Here is a 27,901-nt window from a genome sequence, read left to right as displayed (position 1 = left end):
AATAATGTAGCTTTAACATCCACCCTGAATGGGAGTAAGTATATTCACCAGCTCCTTAGCCCCTTCATTGTAAAAACGTTGTTCTCTGTAGTTCAACTGTTCAACATAACAAGGCAGAATACCATGTGTTGTTCACCACTGAGGCAGAAGTACAAGCATAGTTGCAATCGATGTTTCCCTCTATATATATAAGGGCAAGTTCATGAGCTACCATAAACTCAAACAACAGATGAGTAGCCATTTTCCTATCCCAAGTATCCATCCAGCCCTTCCAAAGCCCTAGTTGACCAATATTGGGTAATGACTCTTATTTACTTAGAAATGACTACAAAAAACATAAAGTGAGTTCACTTTTGCTCCCTTCAAAGAGGAGGAAATGTTTTTTTTTTAACGGTGGATGTTAAAGCCACCTCATCCCATATATATTAATATTACCATAGCAGATACGATATATATCCACTTGCCACTTGGCATCATCCCTGCAAATTTTAAAAGGAGCCAAAGTTGTTCTTAAGGCGAAAAGTGGGAATGACAAGCAAATCACTAGACCTTGATATGCCGAACTTCCCCGTCATGTCCAAGGAATCTGCTGCAGGTAACATGGCATTAGGAAGCCTCCAGTCAAAGCAGTGCACCAATTGCGCTAGCACTAGGCGAACCACAGTGAGGCCCAATTTTATTGCTGGGCAACCGCTTCGACCTGAACCAAATGGGATAAGTTGGAAATCCTGGCCAAACACATCTACAGTCGAACCTCTAAACCTTTCAGGGTTGAATTGGTGAGCATCTTCAGACCACACATTGGTGTCCCGCCCAATAGACCAAACGTTTATAATGACTCGAGAGTTCTTGGGTATGTGGTATCCATTTACAGTGGTGTCTTCTATGGATTCTCGTGGGAGTAGGAATGGGCCTGGAGGATGAAGCCTCAAGCTTTCCTTCACCACCATGTCCAAGTACTCCAGCTTTGCTAAATCATCCTCCTCCACCGCCCGGTTCATCCCAACTACGCGCTGCAGCTCCTGTTGGACATTTTTCATTACCTGCTCACGCCTGAACAGCTCCGTGAATGCCCACTCGATCGTGGCTGCCGATGAGTCTATTGCACCCCCGATAATGTTCAGTACGTTTGCTTTGATGTCCGTCCGATCCATGTTGCAATAATCGCCAGAGGACTGTTCATGTTGTTCATCTTTCGACGACGACGACGCCTCGGCCATCAACGACAACATTGTGGTCCTTCTCTTCGAATCTCATCGAATCTCACTCTGACTTCTTTCATCCGGCGAGCCAATCCCTATACCCAATTTCCATGAAGAATTATATTCAATTTCTCTTTCTATTAATGGTTAGATTTATGAGTTCTGACTTGTAGTCAACTAGTCATGGTTTTTGAATCCTCATTGACCCGGGGTGGTCGGAACTTTCAACCCAGGAACCGGTCACCTAAACGATTGCTCCGGTTTGCAGCTAACCCGGAATTTCTTAAAAATAAAACCGCTGATTCCGTCAGCTAACTGCTAATCCGTACACTTTAACCTAAGGGCAATTTTTGGGCCCTAATATCAATAAAAATAATACTTTTATTTAAATTTTAAAAACAGGTTATTATTTTTTTAAACAATAGCAATTAAGGGCAAAAACATTGTTCATCTTCTTCCTTTTGCAATTGAGTCATCAGAGCCACCGCACGTCGTCGCCTCCGGTAATGCCTCCGCCTATCTCCGGCAATGTTGCTGGAGGCGGGCAGAGGCAGAGGCGGCGGTGGCAGCATTGGTGGCCATTCCTCTGCCCAATGCCTCTACCTTTGCCTCTGCCCACCTCCGACAACGTTGCCGGAGATAGGCAAAGGCATTGTTGGAGGCAGTGGCGGGTGGCGGCGCTGATGACTCAATTGCAAGAGGAAGAAGATAAACAATGTTTTTGTCCTTAATTGCTATTATTTTTTAAAAAGTTAACTTACTTTTAAAATTTAAATAAAATTATTACTTTACATTTTAATTAAACTTTATTTTTAATATTTAATATTATAAAAGATCCATTTGGACCAGATGAATGAACCACCAATCCAAAAACTGATGGTCAAAATGGTTCCATTTCATCGATTTTTAAAACTTTACTTGTAAGTGAAATTTTTGGTAATAACTTGAAAATGAAATAATCAAGTAAAAGCACAATTATCAATATTTAAATCTTGCATCTATATTAATAGTTATATTGAGCTAATAATTAATTACTTGAAGTTAACTTTAGGGTAAAAGAGTTAAAATATACCTTGAATTTTTATAAATTAACTTAAACATACCCTGAGTTTTTGAATTAGATGTAAATATACCTTTCTAATGCTATCTTAAACCACTTGAGCAAAAATACAATTTTACGCTTTTGTTAAAATGTCAAGGAGGGAAGAAATTTTTAAGCAGCTTGCTGAAGTAGATACGCTAATATAGTTTAAACAAAAAACAGTTTTACCAATGGCCCTTTTGTTAAAATGTCCAAGATCTTTGCAATTGCCTCCACTCAGAACTCGTAGAAACAAACCTCAATAACCTTTCTTGAGTCTCCTGATTGTGGAATGTGGACGAATGCGGGTCTCCAGTTTATAATTTATTGGGGCCGGCCTGAAATGCAAGTTCGGTTGCCAAGTTCGCAACAATAATAAAAAAGTGAAAATTATTTGTATCGATCCTGGGCAAGTTCAATGTATCGGCCTGTGTTGGTGTTTTTTAAGTTTTATTTATTTATTTTTTTAGAATTGGTTCAGGGGGTTGGTTTAAGTCCCGGTTATCCTTTGAATTATGGTCTGACCTAATATAACCCCTGAAAGAAAGTTTCGAAAAGTCATCGACACAATATATATCAACTAATACAAGCTTATACGTATCAATACATTGAACCTTGATCCTAGGCTTATAGTCAAATACAAAAACCACCCTTTTATTATGTTATAGTTTTAAGTTATTTAATAGATTCTGATGAAGGATGATTTGACCCGACCTATGAAACGGCGACATGTGGACACTGACTCAGCGTAAGCGACAGCTCAGCATTGTGGTCCAGTACAACCAAGTAATGGGCCCATAAAGCAGCTCGCTACATCATAGTGCGCTAAAGGAGGAGCTCGCCACAACGCGAGCTCCGGGTTCCCCGAGCTACCTCTAAAGGGATATTTCGAGACAACTTTAACTTGCGAGCTAAGAAAACCAGTTCGCCCGAGCTCCTAAACAGACAAATCATCCCGATGACCAATTCTACTAAGGGTACTCTTGAAGTATTCCAAGCTTGCTACAAAGTAGCTCACGAATGGGCCGCACGAGCATTCCTCAGGAAGCTTTTATTTAACAGGCCGTACCAGTCAGACTGCGTCACGTCCCTAACTGACGGCACAGTCCCTGTCCTTTCGACAGTCTGCGCCCACGTCTCTCAATAGGTGGAGGCATGCGTGTCACTTTGGAGACGTGTCACTCACCCGGGCAAGGGGTACGTCATAACGACCACTTGCGCAGCCCTGGCAGGTAACGGCTGTGGCAGGGGCCCAGTGGCGGTTATGCCCGATCTCACAAGAGCGCCCCTATAAAAGCCCTTAGGGCAGAGGAGAAACTTCTTCTGAAAAAAACCTCTAATCTCTCGAATATAGTGATAAAGCGGGACCTCCACTCCTAGCCTTCGTTTTCCTCTTTACTTCCCATACACAATACTAACTTAAGCATCAGAGTATTCCCACCGAGTAAATCCCCGGGAATCCTTCCTTTCATCTTCTCAGGTGCCGCTCGTTGCCAACAAGGAGCCAGTCGGCAGTCAGCTAGGAGTGCCCAGATCGTGCTACATCATTTGGCGTCGTCTGTGGGAAACGCTTCAAAAAACCTTTCTCTCTAAACTCTTTCAGTTCCTTCTTCTTCCTTGAAACAATCCAACGCTCATGGCTTCCTCTAGCAATGTCGAACGAAGCACGGAAATGGATAACTCTAGGGAACAACCCCAGCTTCCTACTGTCTATATCGGACAGTTCACCGTCCCCCTCTCAGCGGATGGAGTCCCCAACTTGAATGTGCCTCTCACAATGGCACCTGTCGTCGCCCCACTCCCTGCTACAGTCAGAATGACGTTCATCGAACCTTCGGTCATGCCCCCGGTGGCCAGCCCGAACCAGTTGGAGGACTTGGTGCAGTGCATGAGGGCCATGCAGGCTCAAATGCAACAATTCTAACAACTTCAATTCTATCAACAACACGTACTACACCAGGTCTCCCAGCATTAGTATCAGTATCAGTATCAGTAGCAGTTCCCCCAGCTGCCCCAACCTTAGCTTCAACAGCCTCAGCTCCCGCCTCAGCGCTTAGCCTTGCAGCAAGCCAAGTCTCGTCGCTAGAGCGAGCACCCCTCCTGCCGAGGAGAAGCCCCCCAAAATCTCCCAAAAAATCAGGCCTCCTCCCACGGTAGACAGGAGAGACCGGCTACCCCGATTTCGCCGCGGGTGGACAGGTCAGGAGGACCCCGGCTCGGCACGTCTGCGTCACCTTGACAGTCAAAGTTTGGAACCCCGATCCTTGAAAAATGGTTCAAGATCCTGGCAACAGACTCCAGACAGGACCCCTCTGTCCATAGCCACTACAAGCAGACCGAGCTACTCCCTGTGCAAACCATTCTGGACAACGCGGAGGTGAGCAGCACGAACACCGAGCCCATCAAGAACAAGAGACGCCGCTGCAAAGAAGAGGTAGGCTTGGCTGAAGCCAAAGCTCTCCTCCTCTCGGTTCCGTCCCCCTGTCTTCCAAACTCCTGGCAGTCCCGATGCCCATCTTGACAAGTATGACGGGTCGTTTGACCCGAACGATCATGTTGACGCCTTTCAGTCACAGATGCACCTGGCGCGAGCCAGCGAGTTGTGCATGTGCATGGCCTTCTTAACTACTTTTAGGGGAGCAGCCCGCATGTGGTACGGAACTTGGTGCCCGGGACGATAAGAAGTTGGGCGCAGTTCACACAAGCCTTCACGTACCACTTTGTCACTAGCAAACGGTGCCCGCAAACTGAAGAAAGCATCTTCAACATAGCACAAATAGAGGGAGAGTCCATCCGGAGCTATATCAAGCGGTTCAACGACGCTTGTATGCAGATACCATGCTTGGACCCCACCATACGCCTTGCAGCAGCCAAGAAGGGCGTGAAGCACAAAGAGTTCAAGTGGCACATGGTCGTCAACCAACCCGCGATCATAACCGAGTTTCTGAAACTTGCGGATAAGTTCATAGCCATCGAAGAGGAGATCAACAAGAAGGGCGAGGGCGCACCCGAAAAAAGAAAGAGAGAAGGAGAACCTTCCAGTAAAGGGGACACCCGAAGGAAAAAAGAAACACTTCGGGGGGCAAAGCCGAGTCAATTGTTTCGAGCTCCTGCACCGGACCGAGCTGATTACACCCCACTGAACGCGAAGTGGGCTGAAATCCTGATGGAGATCAAGGACGCCCCATACGTGAAGTGGCCACCCCGTTTGAGGGGGAATCCCAATGAAAGAAATAAGAGTCTGTATTGTAGTTTTCACAAAGGCCACAATCACAATACCGAGAATTGTAAAAACCTCCGCGACGAGATAGAGGAGCTCATCCTTCGTAGATATTTGAGAAACTTTGTACAAAATAATAATAATAACAATAGTAATAGAACACGTTAGTAGGGGGAGCACGACAGAGATGCTCCCGAGTCCAGCAGCAGGCCGGCCGAACAACCGCAGAGGTAGCCTCCAGAGGAGAGGCTAGTCCGAGGGACCATCCACATGATAGTGGGAGGTTCTATCATCGCGGGTTGCACTTCAGCAGCACCTCGGACTTCAGTTCGTGAAGCCACCCGGGAGGAGCAGAACCCCCCGAAGCGGCCGAGAACAGAAGAGTCAATTTTCTTCACAGAAGATGATGCGCGAGGAGTCCACTACCCCCACGACGACGCACTCGTAATAAAGCTAAGAATCAATGACTTTGAGGTTAGGCGTGTTTTCGTCGACTCAGGCAGCTCAACCGACATTCTGTTCAAAGTTGTGTTTGACCAGCTCCAGTTGCAGAGAAGCGACCAAAAGCCCGCAGACACTCCTTTGGTAGGCTTCAGCGGAGAAGAAGTCCAGCCCCTTGGGAAAATAACAGTACCTGTGGAAGTCGGCACGTGGCCTTGTGTGGTCAGGTTCAAGCATGACTTCTTGGTGGTCGCGACCCCCTCCCCCTACAACGCCATAGTAGGTCGACTGATCACCCATGTCCTACGGGCAGTGGTCTCCACTTACCATTTGGCCATGAAGTTTCTAACAGACTTCGGTGTAGAAAGAATTCGGCAAGTGCGATGTTGCCGCCCTGAAGAGGAAAACCAAGGTGGCCGGTGACCTCGAACTAGAGCGACCCACGGAGCAAGGCGAAGAGTGAGCCACACACACGGAAGAAATAGTCGCGGTCCCGACCTCAGCAGCGGACCCGACTCGGACGCTTCAGATTGGCGCTTCCATCCAGGAGCCCCTACGATCAGAACTGATAAGTTTCCTACTCCAAAATTTAGATATTTTTGCATGGTCTACGATAGAAATGTTTGGTATAGACCACGAACTCATAGCTCACAAGCTGAACACTGATCTTGTAGTTAGGCCCGTTAGACAGAAGAAACGCAACCTAGCCCCGAAATGGTGGAAAGTGGTCGACGGGGAAGTCGAGAAGCTCCTCGCAACGGACTTTATAAGAGAAGTCCACTACCCGAGCTGGGTAGCCAACCCTGTCCTGGTAAAGAAGGCCAACGACAAGTGGCACATGTGCGTTGACTACATCGACCTGAACCGGGCTTGCCCGAAAGACTGCTTTTTGCTCCCTCGAATCGACCGTTTGTTGGACGCGACCTCAGGGCATGAGTTGCTAAGTTTCTTGGACGCCTATTCGGGCTACAACCAAATTAAGATGGACCCGACAGACGAAGAAAAGACTACCTTCATCACTGAATTCGGCTTGTACTATTACAAGGTTCTGCCCTTCGGTTTGAAAAACGCAGGGGCAACCTTTCAAAGGCTCATAAATAAATTGTTTGCGCCGTTAATCGACAAAAAGTAGAATGTTATATAGATGACATGGTCGTCAAAGCCCAATTCTCACATGAATTAATACAAGACTTGCATTCTGTTTTTGAAATTTTGCGTAAGTTTAATATGAGATTGAATCCAAACAAGTGTGTGTTCGGTGTGACTTTGGGTAAATTCCTAGGATACATTGTTAACTGGCGCGGCATTGAAGCCAACCCAGATAAGGTTAAGGCCATCTTGGACAAGAGACCACCCCATAAATTGAAGGAGGTTCAGAGGCTGAATGGCCACATAGCCGCCTTGAGCCACTTCATGTCCAAATCGGTGGACCGCTATCTGCCGTTCTTTAAGGTAATCAAGAGCAAAGGGCTCGAGTGGACCCAAGATTGTCAGCTTGCGTTTGGTGAGCTCAAGAAATACCTCGCTAGTGTGCCGATCTTAACCCGGCCCGAAGAGGGCGACGTTTTAGAACTGTACCTCTCGGCGAGCGACGAAGTGGTCAGTTCGGTACTAATAAAGGAAGTAGATCGGGTCCAACGACCCATTTATTATGTTAGTAAAGTATTGCAGGGAGCAAAGATGAGATACTCGGAGATAGAAAAGCTAGCGTATACACTGGTAATTGCAGATCGGAAGCTCCGCCCATACTTCAAAGCTCACACTGTTATCAATCTCACTGACAAACCCTTGAGACAAGTCTTACTTAAGCCCGAGGTCTCTGGTCAGTTGACGAAGTGGGCCGTTGAGCTCAGCGAGTACGATCTCTAGTATAAGTCGTGAACTGCCATTAAGGTCCAAGCCTTAGCAGATTTCATCGCCGAGTGCACATTCAGCTCTGAAGCCCCCAGGCCGGTTGAGCACGAGGCTCCCAATTTAGGTGAGCCCGAAGCTCCTAGGCCAGTTGAGTCTGAGCCCCGTGACGTAGTAACCAGGGTGGCATCTCTCCTAGTTTGACCAAGCCCGAGCTGGGATGAAGAGCCCTGGATCCTTAACGTAGATGGCTCCTCAAACCAGCAGGGCAGCGGAGCTGGAATAGTTCTACATGGCCCAAGTGGCACGAAACTGGAGTATGCGCTATGCTTCAAGTTCGCGACATCTAACAATGAAGCAGAGTAAGAGGCGTTGATAGCTGGATTAGCTCTAGCCAGAGAAGTAAAAGCCAAGCACATCGTTATCTGCAGCGACTCCCAACTTGTGGTCAACCAGGTCACCGGCGAGTACGAAGCTCGCGAGCCAACCATGATCGCCTACTTAGCCAAAATCAGAGAGGCCCCGCTCAACTTCCAGTCACACTTTATCAGACAAATCCCTAGGTCAGAGAATGCTGAGGCCAATGCCCTGTCCAAGTTAGCTAGCACCAGCGACATCACCATGAGAACCGTGTACATAGAGGACCTGTCTTGGCCTAGCATTCTCAGGGGGGCAGAGGAGGCCACTCCCGTCTTTCTAGCATAGCCGAGCTAGATTGACCTGCTAGCGAGCTTCTTGCTACACGGGACCCTCCCTGTAGACCGCAATGCAGCTACAAGGGTGTAGCGCTAGGCAACCAAATATGTCATGATAGATGAACAACTATACTGGAGATCTTACACACTCCCCAACTTACATTGTTTGCGACCTACTGAAGCCAAGCTCGTACTCCGTGACACCCATGAGGGTCTATGCGGTGGGCACTTGGGGGGCAGGGCCCTCGCCCAAAAGGCACTCTGACAAGGGTATTATTGGCCAACAATGAAGGCAGACACTATTGAGCTTGTCAGAAAATATGACAAATGCCAAAGACATGCCAATGTTCACCACCAACCCGCTGCCGACCTCAAGTATCTCACCAGCCCGTGGCCCTTTGCGCAATGGGGCATCGATCTACTTGGGCCAAATGGGTAGAAGTCGAGCCCCTCGTGACAATCACAGCCCGAAATGTCCAAAACTTCTTTTGGAAGAACATCGTGTGCCGCTTTGGATTACCTTGGGTGTTGATCTCCGACAATGGCAAGCAGTTTGAGGACATCAAATTTCAAGACTGGTACCGAGACATGGGGATCCAACAGAATTTTACTTCAGTCGCACACCCTCAAGCAAACGGTCGGGCGGAAGTCATGAACAGAGCCATCCTCCGCAGACTAAAAGCACGGCTGAACCGAGCTAAAGGATTGTGGGTAGATGAACTAACCAGTGTCCTATGAGCCTACCGAACCACGAAGAAGACCGCCATGGGAGAAACGCCCTTCAATTTCACCTACGACACTGAAGTAGTGATCCCCACAGAGATTGAAGTACCTACGTTGCACCTAGAAGCATACAGTGATCAAACAAACGAAGATGAACTACATACCAACCTCGACCTACTCGACGAAGTAAGGGACCTCACGTACATTAGGACCGCAACCATCAGTAGAGAGTAGTTCGGTACTATAACGTCAGGGTCAAGAAGCGAAACCTCTGCGTTGGCGACCTGGCCCTTCGTAAAGTTATGGTGCCTAAGCCCGGCACTGGCAAGCTCGGGTCCAATTGGGAAGGTCCTTACCGAGTGAAACGAGTGCTCGGGGAAGGAACATACGAGATCGAGACCCTCGAAGGGAAACAAGTACCTCGAGCATGAAATATTGTCAACCTGAGGCAATATTATCTGTAAGAATCGAGTAGGCCACGAGTTACTCCCAAAGCCTAAGGGCCAGAATACCGAGCTAACATGACCTCGGCACAAGAAGACCCCAATTGCCACTTCGTACTATGGGTCCCTCCCTAAGCCTGAGGGCCACAAGAGTCCCAAAGCCTAAGGGCCAGAATACCGAGCTAATATGACCTCGACACGACAGGACCTAGCCGCCTCTATGGCATGGGCAAACTCCGCGAGTGGGCCACAAGCCACTCCTTCAGCCCAACGGCCAAAACACCGAGCTAACAAAGACCTCGGCGTGAAGAAAGACAGCCACTTCAGTGGCAAAGGCAAGGTATGAAATATCAAAGGCGTAAGCAGCTCGGGTTCAAACCCTACAAAGCATAGCTCGTCTCGATACATTGGTCAAACTGAGGAATAGCCAACCAATGCTTAGTTCGGACATACGTAGTAATCACTTCGCGGTATACCACAGAGGCCTTAAACGTGAGAAATCAGGATAACTCCTACCGAAGAGCCCTACTTCGGGTATGTAACTTTAATAGCTCAAATGATGAGATCACTTTAGCAAAAATAAAGGGAGTTCATCATACTTAGAAGAAGGAAGAAACTTTCATTGTAAAAAAAAAAGAGAAGAAGAAAGAGCAGAAAAGGAAAATAACAAGTGCAGTAACTGAGTTAAACAGCTCAGGAAAGGTTTGATCATCACAGGACACAACCGCCCAGCCAAAAACTTGTGAAAGATCGGGTTTATGGCACCTGGAAGCCACAGAAGCCCAGAGAAACGCCACCTCAAGGATCCGCCTCCTCATCCTCTTGAGAGTCAGGCTCCTCTTCATCCACTTGGTCTACTGTGTTAGGGGACAGCCCTTTCATAGTAATGCCGTCGAGGTTGAGCCCGGAGAACTTCTTCCGAACCAGCCACCGGCAGAGCTCAAACCCTGAGTGGTACGAACCCGAACCATACTCCGCCTGGAGGTCATGAAATTCCTGGGAGTCTTTAAAATCCCAGACCGCTTTCTCTTGCTCAGCCTCCACCATCTGATCAATGTTTCGGGTCCGATTCAGAAGAGTGGACTCCAAGTCCTACACTTGTAGCCTGAGGAGCTCCCTCTCCCCCGCCATCCTCGACTCCTCCTCCCTATAACGTGCACTCTCTTCAGTAAGCCGAGCGATTTGAGCCTCCTGGTCATGGACGAGCAGCTCCTGAGACTCGCTCCCCTTGCAGGTGTGATGGAGCTCGCCCTAGATCTGGTCGAGCTCGACCTGGAGCTTCTGGTTGGCAGCCTGCTGGTCGAGGGCATCGACGCGATGAATGCGCGTCTGGAGAGCCATGGCATGGATGGCGGAATTTACCTATCGATGAAAAAGAAGACCAGAAGACAACGGAAAAGGGCAAAACAAGAAGAGAAAAAAGGGAAAAAGGCCACTTACCACCATGCAATGGGCAGAGGCGAACGCGGAGAGATCCCCAGGCTTCACGTTTCCCCACTGAGCGATCTCGTCATTATTGATTGCCTTCCGACTCCTCTGGCAAGCTACCAGATAATCATTTACCCCTTCCTAGTTTCCCACTAGGAACCGGGGGTAAGGACGGGGCTGAAGGGGGTTAAAGGGGGCTTCCCCCGGCTGAGGGAGCTCGTTTCCCCCAGGGTTAATCCCACTAGTCCCCTCAGGGGGGGCATCGGAACCTCGGGCGGAGGAGAAGGTAGGACCGGCTCGGCAGAACCGAACTCAGTGCTTCCTGAATGAGGGGTCCGGTCGGGGTGTGTCCTCTTCACCTGGCGTCTCTGGCTACCCGAGAGAAGGCGGCGTGAATTGGCACTAGACATGATGGCTGCCAAAAGACCACAAGATATTAGTCCAACAAGAAACAAAATACATGTGTACACAATAGTCACAAGGCACTACACGACCTAAAAGGCCGACCTACCCAGGCTCAAGCCTGCCTACACCAGCTTCTCCTCGGCCAAGTAGTCCAAGCAAAGGAAGCCTACCAACGCCTAGGACAGATCGTTTTCCGAATCTCAAGGTCCAGCTCGGCCCTGGGGTCCTGGATGGCACCCCTCCAAGCAATGGGAAAGAGCCACCCCTCGGGGTTACGGACCACAAAGTAGTCCCGCTTCTAGGCAGAAATCTTATTCAGCAGCTCGTACAAGAGCTTATAGCCGTGACGGGGAGAGAGGTAATAAAAGCGCCTCTCTGGAGGAACCCCAGGAGCAGCGTTCTTTATACAAAGGATAGAGACAAAAATGTCAAGGTCCAAAGGAATGCAGTACTCGTGACACAGGGATATCGTCCCAACCATGTTTCGAATGGCGTTGGGATGAAGCTGGTCAATAGTGACGTTGAAGTGATTTAGCACCTCCACTATCAAGGGGTGTAGGGGGAGACTCAAGCCAGCCTCAAGTTGTTCCTGAAAGATTACTATGTCATTGGAACCATGCTCCCAGGGGAAGTTGCCAGTAGGGAGGCTGTAAACCAGGTCCTTAGGGAGGTGAAAGTAGCGGATCAGAGACTTGAGTCTCTCCGTTGTCATTAAGGAAGAGCCAAAGGTATTAGGCTCCCTCCCCCTAGAAGTAGACGCCATGTCGCCGGAGGCCTCCCGAGCCTCCGGGATCTACTCCCAGGCTCTTCCCGAGCTCGAGGGAGCATCATCATCCTGGCTATCGCCCCTGTGATAGGTATGGCGTGGGTACTCAGACATGGCTGACGACGATTGGGACTCACCAGAGTAGATGGAACGGAGCAGACTGAGGAATTCGAGTAGACTAGGCAAAGTGTGCAACCTTAGAATCCAAAGATAGCAAGATGGCGTGGAAGAAGATTGGGCCCGAGGGGGCCACTTATTTATAGTCCCCATCCTTTCAAATTGACGACTTGGATCAAAGCAGATCCAACGGTCCGCGGGTGCCCTGACCGCACGCCTTCTAAAAACCGAAGGCGATTGACAGCACATCTTCCACGATTAAGGGCCCTGACCGCACGCCTTCTAAAAACCGAAGGCGATTGGCTGTAAATCTTCCACGATTAAGGTAGTCGGAGCCGCACGACGTTCGGAATTAAAGGACACCTCAGCACGTTTTCAGAATCCGAAGAGTCAGAGAAGTCAAAAGATCTTTTGATTCCCGTAAATGCATTTAATGGGGATAGTCAATCAAGTTTGAATTTTGATCAAATCAGTCCATCACGCTTTATAAATTCCCCGCGCTAAGGCGATACTCTTAGCTTGAGGAGTGGGGGGCAATTGATGAAGGATGATTTGACCTAACCTATGAAACGGCGACACGTGGACACTGACTCAGCGTAAGCGACAACTCAACATTGTGGTCCAGTACAACCAAGTAATGGGCCTATAAAGCAGCTTGCTACATCGTAGCGCGCTAAAGGTGGAGCTCGTCACAACGCGAGCTCCGGGTTCCCCGAGCTACGTTTAAAGGGATATTATGAGGCAACTTTAACTTGCGAGCTAAGAAAACCAGTCGCCCGAGATCCTAAACAGACAAGTCATCCCGAGGACCAATTCTACTAAGGGTACTCCTGAAGTATTCCAAGCTCGCTACAAAGTAGCTCGAAAATGGGCTGCACGAGCATTCCTCAGGAAGCTTCTATTTAACATGCCGTACCAGTCAGACTGCGCCACGTCCCTAACTGACGCCGTAGTCCATGTGCTTTCGACAGTCTATGCCCACGTCTCTCAGTAGGCGGAGGCGTGCGTGTCACTTTGGAGATGTGTCACTCACCCGGGCAAGGGGTATGTCACAACGGCCACCTACGCAGCCTTGGCAGGTAATGGCTGTGGTAGGGGCCTAGTGGCAGTTATGCCCGATCTCATAAGAGCGCCCCTATAAAAGCCCTCAGGGCAGAGGAAAAACTTCTTCTGAAAAAAACCTCTAATATCTCGAATATAGTGATAAAGCGCGACCTCCACTCTTAGCCTTCGTTTTCCTCTTTACTTCCCATACACAATACTAACTTAAGCATTGGAGTATTACCATCGGGTAAATCCTCGAGAATCCTTCCTTTCATCTTCTCAGGTGCCACTCATTGCCAACAAGGAGCCAGTCAGCAGTCAGCTAAGAGTGCCTGGATCGTGCTACATCAGATTCTATTACCAAATGATCAATAAACGTATAACTCAAATATGACCCTATCAATTAATTTTACTGATGTTTATAATGTGTGGCTATAAATTATGGTGTGGGTTAGAGTAGCAGATGAGGTTTTTATGATGGAAATGCACAGAGAATATTTATTATTATATGGACAAAAATATCCTTTGTACATAATTTTAATTTTGAAGGGCAACAAAATTAAGGTGTAGATGAAATTTGAAAAAAAAACAGAAAATAAATATTTTTGGACAAAAAACTCCTTTGTTCATAATTTTTAATTTTGAAGGGCAACAAGATTAAGGTGTTGATGAAAATCGAAAAAAAATCAGATAATATACTAAAATAAAATATTTAAATTGTTAAGCTGTACTTAGTATCTATATAGAGGTTTTTTTTTTTTTTTTCAATCTCAAAATATATATTTTAAAGGCAAAGCTAATATTGCATCAAGGAGTTTGCATCTCCGCCCCATTGTGACGGTCTGACACAGGCTTAGCCTTGCCTACGCTTGGCAGACTTACATTAGGGACATGCCCGTCATTTTCGCCCATAAGATTTTTGGGAGAACTGATGCCATTTTCAGGCAGACCACCAAAAGCTTAACGTACTCTTTGAGGAGGGGTGGTCGACCTCCTTGGGTGCCTAACCTTGGCACTCCTAGACCTTCATCCCCTTGCGGGGCAGCCCTGGTTAACGGCTAACATGGCTACTAGGATTCCTCATGGGCGCACACTTGCTCATGGGGACAGTGTTGGACTGGCACTGCGCTACCGATACTCAAGGGAGGCTTGGCATGCGGGCTTGGCTCAAGCATGACCCTTCACCACGCCAATCCCTTGCCCAAGCTGAGTGAGCTATCCTGTTGCCTCTAGCGCACGGGTGTGTTCCAATTCAAGCGGTTGCCTATCTTCATGGCACATAGGTGCCTGTCATCATCGGCATTCAGGAGACCCATCACATCGGTGCCAAGTCACCACATCGGCGCATGGTCGCCTTGCATTATGGTTGTCCCCCTTTAGCATGTAAGCGGCGCCTCACATGGACCGGTCTGAGCCAGGAGAGTGCCCCGGCCATTGGACTTGAGGTCATGATCTAGTGCTATTGACGTTGGTGGAACCATCCCATCGGGCAACTCCTAGCCTCTATGCATATAAAGGCTTGCCTTGGCCTGCCTTGTCTAGGACGCCGCACGGGTTTCTTCCACTGTAGAACTACCCCCGTGACACCACGGCGCCTTACCCCACAATCGCCCCACACAATATGCGACGGACACCTATTCAGTCACACGTGGCGGGGCATTTCCATGTGTGGGGCTAATGGGTAATGGGATAGACATTAGCCCCGCCGTTAGCCCCTAAACGATTTCACAAGAGAAGTTATCAATCCTCCAAGTTAGCTTCCCCATATGCCCATCAGACTTCCTTGCCCCACCAGGCCACCACCACTCCTCCTTCCAAGCAACCCCCATTCTTGGTGAAGCTACCAGATTCCTTAATCACATGGAACGAAGCACTGTAAACAGCAGTATCATCGAGAAGAAACCTTGCATCCGATCCAATAAAGTTCGACATCTTCATGTAGTCATTCCACATTTCCACCCAAGACTGGCGTTATCCCCACTCTCGTTATCAGCTGCAAACCGCCCATAAGAGTCCTTGTGCATGTGATTAAACCCAGATTTTTGGTTCAATACTGACATTCGGAACAAACATCAGCAGCTCCGATAGGAAATCACCGACTTCTTGGTGTCCTTACTCTCCAAATACATTGACAAATACTCAACCCCATTTACGGAGCTCTGATAAACACTAATCTGGAGATTGCGTTGACAAATACTCAACCCTATTTACACCGAACACAAAAACATAGCAAAGGCAAAAGCACCAGCATCAAACAGACCATTTTTTTTTTCACAAAAATGATTGCCGGAGATGGGGGCGGAGATCCGAGCTCGGGCTAGAATGGGGTAAAAGACTCCGATTTGAGATTCAAGGGGGCCAGAATATGGGAGAAGCTCGAACTTTGCATTTTGAGATCGTTTTGGGGCTAATTAACAAGCGGGGCTAACGTCTGTCGCATTAGCCCCGCACGTGGGAATGCTCCACCGCGTGCGACTGAACAAGTGTCAATGCACGTTGTGTGGAGCAAAGCGCGGTGGGGCTGAGATGCGAACTCTGCATCAAGAAGACATTGATAAGATATCTATTTCATGTATGCGTACAAGTATCGAATCAGGGCAAAGCCTGTTCTAACAGATTTTACAGCTATATTTCATGGGACATATTCTCAATGCAATGCAAAGGGCTGCTCGAAAGGTGCGAAGCGCCGACTTGCGCTGATAGAAGTTAAACTCGGTGTTATGAGTATGACAAAAACCCCGTACAAGTATCAAGTGGTTTTATGAGTTCAAGTATCAAAGTCGTTGGGAGACTTGATTCTGTGCCAACACCGGAACAAACCGTTCATATATCAACAAGCCAGCCCTTGCTTGGTGCCTTAGTAGCAATTAGGGCTATCAACAGGATAGGTCTGGATGGGATGGTCCCAATTAGATTTAATTATTAATCAGGACAAAATCATTGACTCAGAATTGTCTCCCATAATTGGATATGACTCAATAGACCCAATTATATTAAAAATAATGTTTATTTAATTAAATAATAATTTAAGTCTTAAATTTTGATAAATAATCTTAATAGCAAAATATTAAATTATTTATATATTAATAAATCAAATATTTTTAACTAATATTATCTATTAAATTTATCATTTCAAACATAAAGTATGATGAAAAATATAAGAAAATCAGGAAAACTTGTACATATATGATAAAATAATTGGTTTGAATATGAATTGATTCCACACAAACAAGAACTGAAACTGACCCAATTAAGACAAAGTCATGAAATCAGAACTGACATAATTGGGCAGAACGATCCATTGACGGCCCTTCATCCAATTGTACATGATTTCTTGGAGAATAAAAGCTCATTTAGCGACCTCACCTAACAATTTAAGTTTTTAGTTAGGTTAAACGATTCCTTGAGATGATATTAGAGTATGAGAAGGAACAAAAAAGATATATACCTGGAGATCAAGTGCACCGACAAATGGGATGTAATCAGATAGGTTGAAGGTACCACCCAACCTAAAGAATTCTCGGACAACTGGTTTAAGACTGATGTCACTGTGCTTGCTACCTATTATCATCCGGAAACTCGTCCTCAATTAGGGATCAGATCTTCTCCTTGAGATACACGATCATGTCAGCCTCAGCAGCTTGCTTGAGTGAAGTACAGAAGTGGGCGAACTCCTCTTTCCTCGTGGCTTCGAAGGAATGAACTTTTGAGTCGGTAAACAGCTCTGTGGTGCAGAGTCTGCGAATGAAGCGCCAATAGGGCCCGTATTTGGAGAAGGCCAAGCCCTTGGACCCGTATGCCATGTATTCAAAAGCCTTCAGGGTGGGTCGACTGGCAAAGGCAAGGACGTGTGTCTTGAGGAACAAGGCGGCAGCCTCCGGCGACGACACCACTACCGTTGGCACCAGACCTAGCCGCATATACATTATAGGTCCATACCTGTTGGCCAACCGATGGAGGTCACGGTGGGGAAGTTGGCCCAACATGTGAAGGTTGCCGGGAACTGGCAGCCCCGGTGGAACGGGCGGTAGCCTCTGCTGTCCATACCAGAGCTTTAGTACAGACACTATCAGTATTACTACTGCTAGCCCTAGGGGAATGAACAAGTTTGCTATTGCTAGCAGTATGGAGGATGAACATGTTTGCTATGTCGCTACTCCTATATATACTTGCAATATCTGATAGTTAAAAGACATCGTAAGCTTTTGCAAATAGATCTTGAAATACCAAACATTGTTTGGTTGAAATGTTTTTCATTGGTCTCATGAAAGACCGTAAAAGACATTTTTCAAGGCGGGCCCAATATACCATATTGGTGGACATGCATGTGGAGTCCATGTTTAGACATGTATGTGGGGCCCATATGCATTTTTCAAAGTGGGCCCACATATCATTGGTGGGCATGCATGTGAGGTCCATGTGCACATGTATGTGGGGCCCACATACAATTTTCAAGGTGGACCCCACAACATGTCTGGATATATATGTAGGGCCCACATGCATTTTCAAGGTAGACCCCACATAATACCTAATGTGGGCCCCACACACCATTGGTAGGTCACATTCACACATCCAAATAGTTTTTTGTGAAAAGATAACCTATTTTCTCCCAAGTGTGTGCATTGAGCCACACGTTCGAAGAAGACGGGGGGGGGGGGGGGTGCTAAACCTGAAACAACCCAAATTAGGGCTGTTGGCGTCTTTTATGAGCTGGATCATTTTCCCAATAGATCTTTCATTTGCCAAATAGGAAAATCCCAGAATTCAGGTTTCCGAGCTTTTAAACAACTTGAAGCCTACATGGAAAAACTTCCAAAAGCGGCCTAAGAACCCATTTGGCATGTCTTTCCGCGCAATCTTTCGGCTGTTTACAAATTGGGCATACCAATTTTCGGTCTATTCCTGTTTGGTTTGCGAAAGATATAGCCACCAAAAGCCAAAGCGCCGAAATGACACGAAAAGCCTATTTTGAAAAGCCAAAGTCGAAGCTGTTTATCGTTCACTTTCCTATGATTTAATTGATTAATTCTATAGGTAAATGTATCTGCAACCTGAAAAAGTTGAGAATATGGTTGAATATTGAGATAAATATTATAGAAAACACCTAATGATGATTATGGATATGAAGCAAACTTAAGAAAACTTGGAGGGAGAAAACACATTACATATATATTGGAGATAATATACCCACATTAAGATATCATTCATCAAACAGTTCACATGACTGTGTAATAGAAAGGGGAGAGTGTAGAAGCCAAGAGTTCTCTCACCAAAGATCTTTCATTTCTCACACATGTATATTTATTTTTAGAGTAAATTGCTGAAACATCCTCTGAAATTTTTGGCTGTTGCTGAAACTTCCCCTAAAGTTTTATCATTACAATCACCTCCCTTGAATTTTTTAACATAATTGCAAGTAGGCACTCTCTATTAGAATCCTCTAAAAAGAGGCATGAAAATGTCCAAAATATCCAAACAATTACTATTGAAGGTAGTTTTTATAGAAAAAAAACCAATTTCAGAAATAGAGAATTTAAAGTTGTAGCTTTACATTTGAACATTTGATATGAAGAGTAAGTTTGGAAAGTAAATCACTTTCAGAAAAAGATAATGGAAGGATTTGAGATAGCGATTCATACGAAGAGAAAATTTGGAAAATAAACATTTAGGTCAAAATAATTATATGGGTATTTTGGACATTTTCATGCTTATTTTATTTTTAGAGGATTTTAGCAAAAGGGGTCTACTAATTGCAACAATGTCAGAAAATTCAGGGGGTGTGATTGCAATTACCAAACTTTAAGGGAGGTTTCAACAACAACTAGAAACTTCAGGAGAGACTTCAGAAACTTACCCTTATTTTTAAACTAAATTATTTAAAATATAAGAGGTTATGATAAAAATTATTTTAAGCCTTAATTTCATCTAATAACCTTGAGCTACAGATGGGGGCAATACTTTGGGATGGCAAGCAAATGGTTGGCCCTTGGCACGGAGAGGCCGAACTTCTCTCCCGTGTCCAAATCAGATGGTGATGACATACCATTTAATTTGGAAGCTCCCAATTAAAGCAATTAATGCATCAATTGAGCTAATACCAGACGAACCACCGTGAGGCCCAATTGCATTCCAGGGCAACTTCTTCGACCAGATCCGAATGGGAGAAGCTGGAAGTGATCACGTCCCCTTAAATCCACATCAGTCCCCATAAATCTTTCAGGGATGAATTCCTGATCAGCATTCTCCGACCACACACTAGCTAGGGTCCCGTCCAATGGCCCAAACATTGATCAGAACACGATCGAGATCTCTTTGGTATATGGTACCCGTTCACTATGACGTCCTCCATGGACTCATGTGGTAGGATCGAGCAGTGGAGCTACAGGATGAAGCCTAATGCTTTCCTTCATTACCATGTCCAAGTCTTCTAGCCTTATCAAATCCTCCTCCTCCACCAATCGATCCATGCCAACTACTTCCCTCAACTCTTCTTGGACCCGTTTCATCACCCTTGTATGTCTCAGTATTTCTGAGAAACCTCACTGGATAGCAGTTGCCGATGTGTCCATTGCACCCACAAGCATGTCCAAGATTATTGCTTTGATATTGGTCCGATCAATGCCGATGGTATTAGGCAGCTCATTTGCTGCATCCTGGGCTCCATCAAGAACAGCATCACATGGACAAAGTCCCTATGATGCCCTTGGTGATTGTTAGTGTATTGTACATGCTCATCAATGATCTTTTCCAGGAATTCATCCAATAGCTTGCTAACCTTCTTCATGTCGCGACTCGATCCCTGGAGGCAAGACTGTGAGTATATATGTAATAGATTTTATTAAGTTTCGTGGATTTCTTATTGATTGTTTACACAGTTAGACTGACTTCTCATTTCATACATTTTCTGCTTAATTTATTATGTTTAATTAAAGAAAAGGGTTTATTGATTTGGATTTCCTCTTCATAGAATTGGTCCTCACAGCCCTTTCAGCCGCACATCACATTCAGAACATTTCTGTATTTGTATCTTTTTATTCATGGAAAGATATTTACATGTGATGTAGCGTGATCTGGTCACTCCTATTTGGCAAGAGCCTCGCTCCTAACTGGCAACGGACAACACCTGAGAAGGAAAAGAAGATGAAGGATTCCCGAGGAGCTCACCCGGTGGGAACACCCCGATGCTTAAGTTAGAGCTCGGTGGAGAGCTTTAGAGAGCAGTAAAGGAAATTAAGAGCTAAGAGTGAAGATGTACAATTTTTTATTACCTTTTTCCTTGGGGGTCGGAGCCCTTATATAATAATGCTCTATCAAATCGGGTGTAACCGCTTCTGATTCTTTGCTACAGCCGTTATTCGCCAAGCTGACTCGATTGGTGTAGGTAATCGTCGTAGAGTACGGCCTTGTCAGTTGAGAGACGTTATGCAGAGCCGGCATGCACGCCGCCGCCTGACGTGAGACGTGGGAGCAATCCTCTAGACTGGCAGGTGCTGCGTTGTCAGAGAAGAGACGTGGGAGCAGTTTGACAGGCACGGTCTTGTTAGATAAGAAGTTTCCCTAAGGCTCCGAGTTACTCAATAGCAAGCTCCTTCATAGCGAGCTCCCTTGTAGCGAACTCCTTCATAGCGAGCTCCCTTGTAGCGAACTCCTTCATAGCGAGCTCCAATAGCGAGCTACCTTGCAGCAAGCCATTCTGTAGTGAGTTGTCTTGTGGCGAATTGTTCTGCTGGGGTTTCAGTGAGCTCTTTACGTGGGTTGTGACCAAACTGTCATGCTGAGCTGTCACTTACATCGAGTCATATCCACGTGTCCCTTAGTTAGGAGGTCGGGCCAAATCACCCTTCATCAATTGCCCCCCACTCATCGGGCTAAGGGTCTTACTCTAGCACAGAGAGTTCATGAAGTTATGGGTGGATTTGACCCATAATTTAAACTAGGTTGATTGACCGCATGAAGTATACGCACGTATGTCAAGCGATTTCTGATTTTTCGGGTGCCAAAAAATGCGCCAAACTTCCTTCAGTTTCAGAAGACGTGCAATCGACTTTATTTCAGTCTTGAAAGACATGCAACTGGTTTGATTATGAGCCGTTGGATTCGCTTTGATCGAGACTGTTGGTTTTCAGGCACAACAACTATAAATAGGAGGGCCACAGGCCTCATTTTCTTTACGCCAACATGTCTTGCTTTCAATTTTGAGGTCTCCCCGTTCTCGTCGCTTTCTCAGTTCACTTTTCTGGTGAGTCCTCTACTCTGTCCAAACAATGTTTGGGTATCCGTACTATGGTGGATTTTCTCGAGACGGTAGTCAGGGCGAAGTCCCCTCGAGCTCGGGGGGAGCTTGGGGGTTCCTCGAAGGGCAGGCTCTGGAGGTCCGAGAGGCCTCCGGTAACTCGGCTTCCACTTCCCGGGGTCAAGAGCCGGATAGTGGGGTTCCCTTGTCTTTCAGTATGGCCTTCCCAAGGATCTCATCTACATCCTCCCATCCAATAACTATCCCTTGGAGCACGGCCACGATGAGATCGTTATCTTTAAGGAGTAGCTCATGGCTGGTATCTGACTCCCTCGACAGCCTTTGATAGTGGAGGTTCTTACCCATTTCAATGTCACCATAGACCAACTCCACCTGAACTCAATCCGGAATGTGGTTGAGATAATTTCTCTGTTTTTTGAGTACTGTCTTCCTCTTTCCATTGATATCTTTGCCACTATCTTGTCAATTAAGAATGCCTCCCTTCGAGCCCCTCCAGAAAGGCGCTCTTATTACTTTTTCCCCTGTCCTGGCTTCAAGCTCCTCCACGAGCTGCCTAATAGGATCCCAGCCTGGAAGCGGAGTTATTTTGTAGTTCACAACCCTGAGGGGTGGCCCTTTCTGACCCACTGGAGGGTCACCATTCCGGATCTGGGCGTTGACTAGGACCGGAAGGTTTGGGAAACATTGCTGTCTTGGGCGGGGGTAGGCTTCCTCTATTCGGACTACTTGGCTGAGGACAAGCTCGTACAAGCTGGCTTGAGCCCCGGTAGGTTACCTTTAGGTCGCCCTCCTTTTTTTTTTTTTTTTTGCGAGTTGGACTAATGCCTTGTGATTCTTGTAGCCAACATGTTTGGTGTGGATGCACATCGCCTGTTCGAGGCTGTGGACCCAGCTTTTGTTCCGTCGCTGGAGGTCCCACTTGTGCCGTTCGGGGGAGTAGCGGCGGGAAGCGGTGAAGAAGAAGAGGTCCCACCCTAGGAGCAGTACCCTCCGGCCACGCGATCCGACTCCACCATCTTCCCGCGGTTTCCTACCGAGAGGAGGGATGAAAGCATCACCAACTTCCTTGTGGCCTCGCAGAGGAGCCGACAGGCGGTCATACATGAGGAGATCACGGACTGGGCCGGGATGCATCCTAGGCGGCTCTTTAAGCTGCCTCGGCTCACTGCATGGTGGTAAGTGCCTGCTTCTTCTCTCTTTCTCCTCACCCCTTTTTCTTTCTCTTTTTTTTTTACTTACCCCGACTTTCTACTGGCAGCTGAACTCCGCCATCCACGCCATGGCCTGTCAGTCTGCTATTCACTCCTAGGACGCCGCCAACTAGAGGGAGGAAGTGCGGAGGCTCCAACGCGAGCTCGACCGGGCCCGGGGTGAGTTCCTCCATGCTCAGAAGGGGAGCGAGGCCCAGGAACTGCTCATCAGGGACCATGAAGCGTGGATCTCCCAATTGTCTAAGGATCTCCCAATTGCTATTCACTCCTAGGATGCCACCAACTAGAGGGAGGAAGTGCGGAGGCTCCAACGCGAGCTCGACCGGGCCCGGGGTGAGTTCCTCCATGCTCAGAAGGGGAGCGAGGCCCAGGAACTGCTTGTCAGGGACCATGAAGCGCGGATCTCCCAATTGTCTAAGGAGAGCGCCCGTTACAGGGAGGAGTCTTCGAAGGTGGCGGCAGAGAGGGAGCTTCTTCGTCAGCAAGTCCAGAGCTTGGAGTCCACGCTCCATGAGCGGACCCGAAACTTCGGCTCCGCGGTGGAGGAAGAACGGGCTAAGGCGGTGGAGGACTTTAAAGAGTCTCAGCAGTTCCACGAATTTGTATACCATTTTCTTTTGATTTTTTATTTTTACCCTCTTGTAGCAAAAAGTAATTTATAAAGCTTTATCACAAAGCCCTTTTTGGCAAAACATGGGTTTAATGGGTCAAACGGAATTTTCTGCCCTCCGTGAATTGCAGCCATACAATATCACTATTATGAATTGTGAGATGTGTTCCAATAGAATAATAGTTAACAATGCGGGTAGGGGTGTGGGTAAGAAAAGTGAATTAGAAATCTGGGTTCCAATAGAATAATAGTTAACAAATCATAAATAAGGAGTTCCCCGTAAAATAGGAAACGACATGGTTTGGTTTTCGGGTTATGTTCCCATCTCCCTACGCCCGGTTCGACCTATTTGGATTTTGACTTGGCAACGATATTGGTCAAGGATCGGTTCAAATGTGATAGATTTCCACGACAAGGACTGAAAGATCATCTACGGTGCTCTCTCAGTCTCTCCGACTAATTATTTGCCGTGGACATCATCAGGATCAGGAGTCAGAACATGTTGATTACGTACACTCCCCACCCGCCGACGGCCGACGTCTTTCAGTCCTTGTCGTTTAGAACCTGGAAAAGATTCCTCACTTCCCCTTGGACGGCAAAAATTAAAGTAGGCTGCCCGCTATATCTTGCTTTAGATTGATAGATTAATTGCTACGCCAGAATAACGACACGCAGTGCTTAATTCGATCAGTCCAGATGGCTGTTTTTCTTTCTCTATTATCCTCATTTAATTTTAATTTATTCAATTTAACTACTATTGGCCTTAATTAATTTTTCTGTTAGTTAAGTAGATCAACATGGCCGGGCCCATCACCGATTCCTTTAATTTTAGGATATTTCTCACATGTATTCTTGCAAGTTGCAGCGGCACAAACACATCATGTTCGTCAAAAATTGCTTTAATTTAGGCCGACCACTATTTGTGTACATAGTGATTTCTCATTGAAATAAGATTTCAATCAAGGATTATTCATGCACCCATGAGATAAGAAGAAAGATTGGAATATGGAGTCCATTTTGAACTGAAGGGAATTGAAAGTACTAATTGATTTACAGGTTTCTTTTCAAGTATCAACTCCTTCGGAATTGTTGGTAATTGGCTAGGTCAAGACTTAACAGCTTCACTACTCTTACTCTACCTCTCATCTCTATATATCTCGCAGATCGTATTTAATATATAATTTGGGTCTAGATGCTACACCTACATACATAAATTTTGATAAAACTAATCATGGGTTAAAGGTTGATGAAGGCACTGATGTAAGAGATCATTTCACGGGTTCGAGGTTGGGAAAGGTGAGAATTGTGTAGAATTTGAAATGCATGGCCTACTCCCCTGCACATCAGTTGCTCCACTCTCTTATTACCTGCCTTGATCATGGCACTGCAGAATCCCAAGTTTCTGTCCTTGAGTATATCCATCTCTGAGATGAACACCATGGTTGGGAGAATTCTCGAGGTCTCCAACATAGCTGAACCATTATTAACAAGAGGATTGCACCAGGGATGGTCACGGTTGGCTCCAACAGGCAAGGCTAGTCGCCAGTAAACGTCCGAGGCTGTTAAGCTCAGGGCCGAAGTAGAGGGCTGTGCTGTGTATAACTCGGAATGGGTTCGACCTTCTCCACCGAAGAACGGTTGTATCAGTATGGTCCCCTTGAGACAGAATGGCTTTGAAGCCATGGATTCGGATGATTCAAAGGAGCCCAGTCGGGTGGCAACATTGTGGGCTATGTTGGCGCCTGCGCTGTCGCCAGCCAAGAACACTTTGGAAAAGTTGCATTGGCTCCACCACCACCTTTGGTCAGTACTAGACCCATCGGAAGCCTGCTGCTTCACCCACAAGAGAGCATTACAGCCATCTTCATAGGCCGCCGGGAGACGATTCTCCGGTGCCAAACGGTAATTAACAGACATGATCAAGCAACCGGCTCTGGATGCCAAATTGGCCAAGAATTCATGGTAGCACTTCCAAGCGGCGGAGCCTACGCAGAATCCACCACCGTGGAAGTAAACAAGTAAAGGTAGCTTTCTCTGGCATCTGGGCACATAAAATCGTGCCCATACATTGCTAACTTTGTTGATTATCACATCTCTTGATGTCACGTCAGGCTGTGGAGCCACTGTGCATGCCACATTTGGGACGACCAGAGGACGTTCCAGGTGTCCGTCCTTGTACACTGTGATGATCCCCTCGATCTCGTCAGTCACAATTCCATGTTGGCGACGGTCATGTCCGATTGAGAGGCTCATCCTTGGATCCACGGATATGGCAGCCATTCTTCTTCTTCTGCTAAAGAGTAGTAATCCTTCGTCTCACTTACATTAATTTGGTCCTTCATCTGTCCTTATATAGAGGCCAGCTAGGAGGCTTGGGAGATAAGCCCAACAGAATGTTTGCATTGTGAAGAAGAGTCGTCCATCTTTTTAACTTCACCCAAGTGGGCAATAGGCAATACAATTGGTCATATATATGTATCTTCACGTGGACTCCTGGTCCAGGCCTTGTGTACGTGTTGTGTGGATTCCCATTGCTCAACGCCTTTACCCTAATCCATCGTAATCAATCTGAAAATAATGTTAATTTCAGTCATGGTCTCTTGCATCTCGGTCGTAACTCGTAACAAATTAAATTTGAAAATACTTTTCCAACACGTTACAACATAATCTGTATTCTTACACCATATGGGTTCCATTCTAAATTCTCAGATGTGCGGATATAGATCATGTTGGAACAATATTTTGCTATATATGAAAAGATATGGACTCCTCACAGCCTCACAGGTAGGTGGTTGTGTCGTAATCTCACAAGTCACACCCAACCCACTCTGCTGCCGACGACCCGGTAGGCGGTAGTAGTTCAATTGGTCATTCGGCTCCATCAGGAGGCGCAGGTTTAAATACGCGGAAGCGTAGGCTTTCCACGTAGTCCCGTGCATGTATCCAACTATCCACCTTTCCACCTCTGTGGCTGTGGGGACCAAAGCCACTGGAAAAACAACAAAAACAAACCAATCCTCCCCAGCTTGTGCTTGTGATAGTATTTATATCACTCACATAGAATTAAATTAGCCTAACCATTACATACTTTAACACGTTTTATATAAACTAGAATTAAGAGCCCGTTTGGTTTTCGGGTATAGGTGTCTTGAATTGGAACTGGAATGGCTTCCGATTCCCAGTCCTTTAGTAATGGGATTCCCCATATGAAGGAATGGCCATTCTAGGCTTCCCCCTTACGAATGGGATTCCCATTTCAGAGACCGTTAAGAAGTATTAGTAAAACAATAAAAATATATTAACAATTAAATAATGAATTATTAGTAAAGTAGTAAAAAATTAATAGGACTATAATAAATTATTAATAAATCAATAATAACAAACAAAGATATTAATTATTAAATAACAAAATAACAATAATAAGGCTGTGTTTGGTTCTAGTGCAATTTTATTTGTACTAGTACAAATGCATGAAAGTGCAAATGAAAATAAATGTAAGTTGTGGTTTAATTTTGTTTATTCAGCTTCATGTCTTAATTTAGTTCATTTGTACTGCAATCAAACAAAATAAGCTAAAATTTGATACAAAAATATATCAGAATTTACACTCAAATAATTTGCATTGCAGCCAAACACAGCCTAAAGTACAAGCAAAATATTAATATAATATAATTAAAGTAATAAAATATTAATATATTTATTATTAAATAAATTAATAATAAAATTATAAGATATTAATTATTAAGTAAGATGCTCATATTACATTCAGTTAACTGAAATGATTGTCAGTTAGTTTGATACTTCAATTACTTTGGGGTGAATTTAAAGCTATTTAATATTTTATTTTTAAAATTAAAAAAAAAAAACACAAAATTCTAAAACTGCATTTTAGAATATAGTATAGATTGGTTACAAAAATCCAATATAATTTTAATTTGGAAGTCACATGCATGGGATTAATCCAGTTGATTTTAGTTTTTTCTTTTCTTCCCTTAGCTTGCTGAGAACAAACTTAAAACAGTCTAGACTTTTCTATAGTGAATCCCTTTTTCGATTGATGCTGAATTTATATTCTGGGAAATGGAGATGTAAAAAAATGAACAAGATGATTAAATTCCTCGTTTCCTTGTATAGATGAACTTCCAAACACCCTATAATTAATATATATTATGTACAATCGGGCTCATCCAAGAGGCAACACACGGCCTCAGGGGAAGACGTTCACGCCTCATTTGGTCAAAGAAAGACAAATTGTATATAAAAAGAAATGATTTTATATGGTTTAAATTGGTCAATTAATTTCATGAAGAAATGGGCAAGCGACCACTAGAGACTAACATTTTTTAATTGTGGATTTCTTTTTCTTGGCTTATTTCGAAGAGAAGAAACCAGAGCTCTCACAGCGACGCA

General features: G+C 45.7%; 3 pseudogenes across 2 annotated transcripts; all 3 read right to left on the bottom strand.

Annotated features, from left to right (window-relative positions):
* Positions 1-283: 283 nt before the first annotated feature.
* LOC148863589 (cytochrome P450 71AU50-like) lies at positions 284-17,523 on the bottom strand (annotated as a pseudogene). Its single transcript, XR_016109442.1, has 2 exons — positions 16,865-17,523; positions 284-1,297 (listed from the first exon to the last, which is right to left on the bottom strand). The product of XR_016109442.1 is annotated as a cytochrome P450 71AU50-like (transcript).
* A 1,832-nt stretch (positions 17,524-19,355) lies between these two features.
* Positions 19,356-22,015, bottom strand: LOC148863588 (cytochrome P450 71AU50 pseudogene; annotated as a pseudogene).
* A 2,472-nt stretch (positions 22,016-24,487) lies between these two features.
* LOC148863587 (putative carboxylesterase 6 pseudogene) lies at positions 24,488-25,918 on the bottom strand (annotated as a pseudogene). Its single transcript, XR_016110387.1, has one exon. The product of XR_016110387.1 is annotated as a putative carboxylesterase 6 pseudogene (transcript).
* Between the last annotated feature and the right edge of the window lie 1,983 nt (positions 25,919-27,901).

This window comes from Nelumbo lutea, chromosome 3 (genome assembly GCF_056320005.1).
Source record: "Nelumbo lutea isolate HS-2025 chromosome 3, American lotus-T2T, whole genome shotgun sequence".
NCBI lineage: Eukaryota > Viridiplantae > Streptophyta > Magnoliopsida > Proteales > Nelumbonaceae > Nelumbo > Nelumbo lutea.
This window is presented reverse-complemented; position numbering and strand designations above follow the sequence as displayed.